The following is an 8,541-nucleotide window of genomic DNA, read 5'->3' as shown; positions in this document are numbered from 1 at the left end:
CTGATCAAATTTTTTTTATAAGTTGACTAACGAGCATGCTGGCACCTGAATTCGGTGAAATAACAAGTCTTGCCTACCTTTAATAGATGGACGGAGGCGATACACAGAAAGTGGATATTTTTTCGTCCTATAACCAAATCCATTTCTCCTTTCAATACTTTTTATAGCAAAAGGGTGGGAAGGTAAAGAGGACTAGAACTAGGCTCCGGGAACGCAAACTTATCAGGCGAAAGCCGGAATTCCTTCTACTTCACGTCTGTCTTCTGTGTGGTCGTGGAATCGGCTCATTCGCGTAATTGATGTTGTTTGATGGTAATAGGTTGTGTTGCCTTTAAGAGGCAGAAGAGAGAAACAGAAAGAAGATACTTCCCTTTCTATATGTTCTCCTCCCTTATCGAACAACGAAAGAGAGATGCTAAGAATTTGACCTACAGCACAATTTTTTTCAGTAGGTATTTGGAATAGAAAACCCGAATATACTGACATGACTATGTCTCTTTAACCATAGACATGCAATTAAGATCCTTATTAATAATACTTTTTATAATCTTAATAGGTTTTTAGTTGTTGAATTGAATAAACTTAATGTAAAAGTTGAACGGCTTAATAAAGTTAAATCGCATCATGTCGAAGTTGAGAAGATTGACGGCGGTGAGACAAACGTGCTAAAGATTACGGACGTAATACGATTACAATTTGGTATTAAGGTAGAAGTTAGATCTCTAATGTTATGTTATCTTATATAAGACTGGATTGTTCACAGCAATTTTTATTTTATTATTTCATTTATATAACTGTATTCGCCGAAATAGCGAAGAGACCACTGCCCATAGATATCTGCAATTAAAGAGGATAATTTCGCTTCCTATGCATCTCCACCAAATTCACCTTTCCACTTCATTTTCTAATAAGAAAAGAGTGTGATTCATCAGACGAAATGTGAAATTACTCCCACTTCACAAACAAGCGAAGTCTTCGTCGTTATTTTTTATAACAAAGTAGTTAGAATAAAAAAAGATATTAATTGTTCAAGTACCAGGTCCGAAAGCTCTAAAGAAAAATACCGATCGGTTTTACTGCATATTGGACGTTGTTAGAGGCCTGTACCACTCGGGAAATTGCCCTCGTAAATTAATTAAAGTGCTAAATTCTTCAAAGTCTAGATGCTGTACTAAACTAAAAGTTTTATTAAGAAAATGAAACAATAAATAAAAGATGATTTGTAACATGAATTTGAAGTGCTAAGCATTTAGTGATTATATTGATGGGCGAGACTGTATATAACAGTATTTTAGCCATTTTGGTTATCTGTACTAATAGGTATTATAAGAGGAAAGATTTGACTGTTTGTTTGTACTTAATAGGCTCTGAAAATACTCAAACGATTTTGAAAATTCTCACACTATTGGAAAACTACACTATCCCCGGGTGACATAGGCATATTTTATTAATACCGCGCGAACAAAGTTGCGTGCAACTGCTAGTTTATAATATAGACAGTTATGTCACTAATATTATAAATAGCGAATGTGAATTATTGGCGATAGATGGATGGATGTTTGTTTGAAAATATCTCCAGAACGGGATGTAGAACATAATCTGGATGAACGCGTAGGCTACTGTTTAAGTTTTGTTTATTAATTCCGTGCGGACGGAGTCGAGAGCGACAGCCAGTTCACAATAATCAATAAAGCTTCAAAAAGTGTGTCGATGCAAATTATGATAGAATGTTAAATTTTTTAATAGCTGAATATTTTTAAACAAAAAGGTTGTTATCTTAAGCACATTTTTCGCATCTATTTACTAATTCCCGTTGTATGATTTTTGATATATTCAATATGAATATAATGGCCATTATATTATTGGAAATAAAAACAAATTTGAATAAAAAAATTTAAAAGCTTGTATTTTAAATTTTTAAAAGAAAGTTTCTGAGAATAACATCCGATGGAAATTTTTAATGTATACAAAGTCACAATTATAATTCGATAAAGGTGGCCTAAAATTTTAAGAGTAAAATATAAAAGCATGAACTCAACAATAAACAGTTAAACAGAAATAACAGATTATAAAAAAGGTTTATTTTTAGGGTTTTTAATAAAGCAATCGCACCATATTCACATCGTGATTCTGTGTTGCGAAGTTTAAAATTATCTTATTTTAAGATATGTCACTTCTATGACGAATTAATTGAAAGTTTTTCCTCATGACATCAGTCTTATTCTAAGAATAAGCCCGTTACAGTTGTGAGGTATCAAAGGAATGCAATCTTACTAAGGTGGGTCTAACCAATGAGTGGTATGCTGTCATTTTCTGTAATATACTTGCAGAATCCATATGAAAAAAAAAACGTACGCTAAAATGTTTTCATTTTCCAAAAAGTCATCATTTAATACCAAATAATCGTATATGCATTCTCAATAAAAAAATATACCGTAACATAACCTGAATGCTTATAATTGACATTCCATCTCGGAATCAAGTTCCACATCCTCGAACAGTGCTTCGATTTGTTTGTCAGATCGGGATCACCCATATTCCTATTGCGTTCTCTATGTGTTCTAAATGTTTCGATTTTTTTTAATTAACTTTAAAGAAATTTAATGTTCGAAATAACAGAAAAATTTAAGTGGGGTGGTGTGGCAGGCGACGGGCGTTGGTACTTTGCCGAGATTCGGTCGGACCGGTTCTGCGGCCAGTTTTTGCAAGACTCCTTCCTGTCCTCGGTCTGGCCTGTTCTCACACGAGTTTTCGATATCGCGCCACTTTGATAACGTTCATTTTATATCGTAAGAGTACAATTAGCGGCGGTAAACTTTATCAAAACGAGCAACGTGAATGTGCTCTCAAAATGACGGTCGTTATGAAGCTTGTTAACTTTTATGGATTTAAAATTTTCCTTGCCATCTCGAGACATATTAATGTTGTGAAAACTATTAAACTTTTAAGTTTAAACATTAGATTTTTTATTTAAGTGTAGTTTTATATACAAAAATGGATAAAGTCTCATGTTTAAAAGAATAAAATAACAACTGTTTCGGCAGTTGATTCGATTGCTATATCTTGCAGATTGGTACATTATATACCTTCTTTATCGGAACAATCATGTATTAAAACTTGTAAAAGACGAAGAATTTAGCGTTGCATATTATTAATGTGCAAAATGTAATTGGCTCCACGGATCTATTTCCACGTTCTAAGCGACGCGACGTAACGGTAACTGGCGGTCCTTTATGTCTCCAGGCCGCACGACTCAGTGATAGGTATCGCAGCCTACAAGCCGCTTGCATTAACCCGGTAGCTAGAATCGTAAATAAAACACAACTCAATATGAAAGTAGAGTGATACTATTGTAGATAAGATAAATGCTTCGATGTAACGCGAAAATACATAGGTAATAGTATAGCGTTGTATATTGTGACGCAGTTAAACGATTAACGGCTTTAATTGCCACATATAAAATAAATTAATAGTTAGGATAAACTACCCATTAGATTAGTCCCACAAAACCTACACTAATCTATTTGTGACCATTACTGGACTGTGAGTGAGGCAATAAGACCATTAAAACTACTGTAAGGCACTTAATGTAAAACCATTTGCGGAAAAGAACATTCGTTTCACAGTGGGTTTCTGAGACGAAACTCTACATTTAAAACATGTTGTTATCTCTGTTATATCATAGATAATGACAAGGATGACTATGTTTTAAACAAAGATTTTCGTCTCAGAAACCTATGGTCAGCAATTGTTTGTTTATAAATCCTTCGAACTGAAGTTAGCAAGCTTACCTCTAACACTGGTGAAGATGTATTTGTTAGCTTTTAAGAAGTAAATTGAGTCAAAGATAAAGGCACATTTAAGCCCATATGTGAAATACAAAGCATATTCTATGAGTTAGTACAAGTTAGTAGTGTCTAGGGCTGACCAGTTCTTGCATAATACTTTTTTTGTCACAATAGTTGCCTGAGAACTATTTAAATACCCGGCTTCTTAGTTATCGGTACACAATGCATACGAATAGGGAGTCTGGTTTTACTTTAGTAAGTTAATCCCGCTTATTAACGGTTTTTTTAAAAATATAACTGAATTCGCCGTTTAAAAGCTTGTATCCTTTACACTGGTAAAGAATCATTACACAATATTTATTTCACAGGAAACCATTAGTTCTGTCCTGTGGTGACAATTTACTCGAGAAATACCTACATGGCGATTAATCGAGTGCCACCATGTTTAAACCAGTGATTACCAAAGTGGTTGAAGTCGACTCCTTGGGGGCCAAGGATCTTACTTGGCTTTATGTTGGCGGGAAGTAAAGTTAAAGGTTCAAAAGTTGAAGAAGAATTGAAGCTCGGGCAAGCAGTGTTCATCGAAAACATCAACATTTTTAAAAGGAAATGTAAGAAAAGAGTTTGGGAATCTTTGCTCTAAATGATGTTGCTTAAAAATTAGGACCTGTCTAATGTTCGGTCTAAATTCGCGGGTACAATAACTTCATAGCTGAACGTTTTAATGCAAGTTCGTGTCAACATGTTTTATATTCGAACTGTTTGCGAATCTGTATCCATTCGACGCAGATATGCTATAAAGCTAATGATACAAAAACCGACAGAATTTTGTTTTGTTTGTATTTTCATTGCAAATGTTTTGTGCAATAGTATTTATATAGATTTTGATAAAACAAAAATAGTTTAATAGGCAAAGGAAGTAATAGTAAATAGCAAAGTTCAGTTTAATTTGTAAGTAATTCTCCAAATATTTATCAAAGAAAAGGAAAACGATAAAATGTTATATGCAAAAAGGAAAAACTATCGATGTAAGCGGCCAATGGAAACGCAGCGTCCTCCCACACGCGTGTCCCCTCCCGCCTTTGTATCTCGCCGTACCCTTCCCCCGCAGCCCGCGCGGCGCGAGCGCACTCACGACGCGCTCTCTGATCCGGCCGAGATTGTTTTGTCTAGGCTGCGGCTATGTATCCTCTACATGTCACTGGCAAATTGTCAAAGTCGCACATTGGTAATTTACCCAGACAAAATGCAATGCATTGGCAAAATGATGACTTATATTTCGATCAAATTTACACACTGTGACGGTGACATTTTATTGGCTGCTATTTCTGTGCAGTCAATTCAATTCCCACGCTATTAAGCACTGACGACAATGCAAATGCCAATGTCACCTTTGCTGTAAGATATCACGTTACTTTTGAATAAAGTCGTTAGACAGGCAATTTGCCAAATCTTTACAATTTGTCTGGTCAAAATACAAACGGGCGGCATTAACAATGTATTAGTGACATATCCTATGTAGTCAAAGCGCCTAGTACCTATTGTTTGCAACGGCTACCTATTATCATTGAGGCATTAAAAATATTTGCGCTCATTATCTCCGCGTGGGCTTTATTCTCTTGGTTACCTACGCCCATAAATTCTGCCATGAGTAGCAAAGACTTGTCAATTAACAAAATATTTATTATCTATACATATATACAATTAATATTACAGGAGTGTCTGTGTGTATCGAAAATGAAAAATAATATTTCGTACACATGATGTGTTCATAACTCGTTACCTTCATCCATTAAAAAATTAAGTTAATGTTATCAATTTAGATCAAAGCTAGCTCAATACATTTTAGATTGTTGTAAAAAAGTAAATTGACAACTAAAACGGTGACCATATTGTATTATGTATAGTTTATGATATTGTTCTCATGTAAGTGACTTTTTGTTTGTCTTTTTGAGAATAAATTCTTTAAAAACCTAATCCTATTTGCGTTATTACTAAAAATACGTTGGTTACATATAAAAACATAATAAGTAGCCTGTGTTCTTCCAGTCTATGATCTACATCTATGCCAAATATCATGGAGATCTATTGAGCCGTTCTGGAGATACCTTCAAACAAATATAAATTCATCCAAATATTCGCATTTATTATACTAGTAAGTTTTTTTTTAAATGGCTGTCTGTTCGTAAATCCGGGCAAGCTAGTTAGTCCGGTAGTTACGTATTTAATCGCGGGAGGTATATTCGAAGCACACAAACCCTACCATATATTATAATTATAAAGATTACATATATTTATATGAATTTCTAGAACTGTTCCGTTCTTGTATTGTAAACGAGTTGCAGGATCAAATAATTCAGCTCGACATTCTCTAAATAAGAATGATTTAGAATGGCTATAATTCACGAGAGAAAGCTGAGTCATGGTATCTAGGACAATGCTCTGCCTAGACTCTACATAATTGCTTACCAACAAAATTGTATGGAAGTTTCACCTACTATTTTATTAGTCAGGAAATGCGTCGGTGTCAGGAAGATGATTCAGTAACACAACCATTGTTTTTGAGCTTCAAAATCTAGTGTATAAAAGTGAATAATTCTGAATTTAGATCGAGATATTCTTGTATCTTTGCACTGCTTAATTCTCATGTATAACTTTTAAACCGTTTTAAACTTTTAGACCATGATTATTTCTACTCCAAGTGTTGTACGATTAACCATAACTTTTAACAGTCAATATTCCAAGAACGGAAGTTGTTCACCATTTCCATAATCACCTTTTTCGTTGTTATTTACGAAAAAAAAGTAAAAACTTAACACTTGAATGCCAATTAAATCTACACATTACATAGTGTAGTGTTGTGTTGTGTGTAGGGACAGTAATTCCGTACATTGTAAACGCACTTCTGTTGTGGGTGGGAACATTGTAGACCACCTCGGCCGGCACCAATGATTCATTCCTCAGCGACAGCATCAAAGCAGCGAGTCCCTTAAGGCCTCCGCGTCGTCGCGCCGTACCTTAATTGACAGTTGAATCGGTATCGAGCACGAATTAATCGGACGTATTGAATTATTTATGTTGGCGCGGCGAGCGTCGCCCGGGCCGGCGCAACAGGTCCGCGCGGGAATGTCGGGATGCAAGGGATGACGGACGTAGGGCTGACAACTACTTATTATTTTAAGAAAGATTAAAAATTTATTTAAAAAAGATATGTTATGTTTATTACAAATTATGGTTTTATGTATTTCGTTTACTTTTTCTAAGTTAGATCAAATTTCTTATCTCGAAATAAAAATGACATTGAATGTTACTTAAATAAATTATAAGGATAGCGTGTTGTTCGGTCTAGTGGCCAATATTGTGGTGCATTCAGTACATTATTCTCATCGTCGGAGATAAAAGACTTCATCTTAATTCCCAATTTTCAGTAATTTAACAATAGCTAAAAGCTAATATTAGACTAACAATAAAAGACCAAGAGAAAGGACTTTATAATTTAAAAAAAAAAATAACTATTAGTTTTAGGGTGTTCTAATTTGTTTTTACATATTATCAAGAAAAACAAGATTTCGGTTTTTCAATAAAAATTAAATAAGATTAAGCTGTGTCATCCCTAGGTACAGTGCGAGGGGAGTAGAAGTATGCGCGGGTCGCGGGGCGAGGCTAGGAATGCAGGCTCTTGTTCGTTTTGGGGAGCGTCTGCGCAGGCGCAGGTAGGCGCGCAGCCTCCGCACCCCCGCACCCCGCCGTCTGCCGTCCGCCGCGCGTTCTCTCGTTGCTAGGCGATACAGGTTTTGTAACTCTGTATACGTATTTTCGAATTTCCCATGCGTCCAATTTTGCCGTACTGGCCACTATCAATACGAGATGTGTTTTAGAGTCCTATTGGAAAAAAGTTATTGATAATGCAGTTTTAATAATAATGCAAAAACCATTTTAATTTAATACTGTTGGCAGAGTTAGAACCACTACTTTTTAAAGGCAAAAATTTGTAAATTCGTCAAAATAATCTGAATTCATTATTGCATATATTAATCGTTGCTTTTATTTTTATAATTAATGGAATCTGATAGAATAATAATTAGTCTGTAATAGGAAAGATGCGAGCCTGTATATTTATTACAATGTATCTTTTATTTTTGGTTTTAAACGGACACATATAAAAAAGCAAGAACAAAGTGAGTCTTGACCGTGGCCGTGGCGTATTCAGCTCTGGTTTATAATGAAGCTTAACGCGTTGCCGATCGTAAATAAAAAAGTTGAACCGCGTGTAAGTCGGCTATAGGGCAACAAAGCCCTTTATTTTTTAGTCTTACCATCGGCCGGAGGTCAGCCAAGTTGTAAAAGTATTTCGACCAAATAAAAACAAACGTCCGCTCATGGGAGCCGAAACCAGGTCATAAATAGTGCGACCACTGAAACTAGGATGTTGGAATATTTTAGTTTGCGGAATTATTCTTTTTTTAATCATGAGAAATTGGATATCCGTGTCGTACTTTAATATCCTGCAGATAATTAATTTATTTGGGTATGAAAGTAAATTTTTTTTAAAATAGTTTAATGGCAAATCAAAATAATAATCCTATAATCAAATGAATTCAAAAGTAATGTTATTATATTAGACATATCAATAAATTATTTGACGTATATAAAACCATTATACACAACACACACACAAAATCATTTTAAAATATTAATATCAAATGAAATAGTCACAGTATTATACTACAAATAAACTTCATTATATTCTTAA

Source organism: Papilio machaon, chromosome 2, assembly GCF_912999745.1.
Source record: "Papilio machaon chromosome 2, ilPapMach1.1, whole genome shotgun sequence".
Classification (NCBI taxonomy): domain Eukaryota; kingdom Metazoa; phylum Arthropoda; class Insecta; order Lepidoptera; family Papilionidae; genus Papilio; species Papilio machaon.
Note: the sequence above shows the minus strand (reverse complement) of the source record.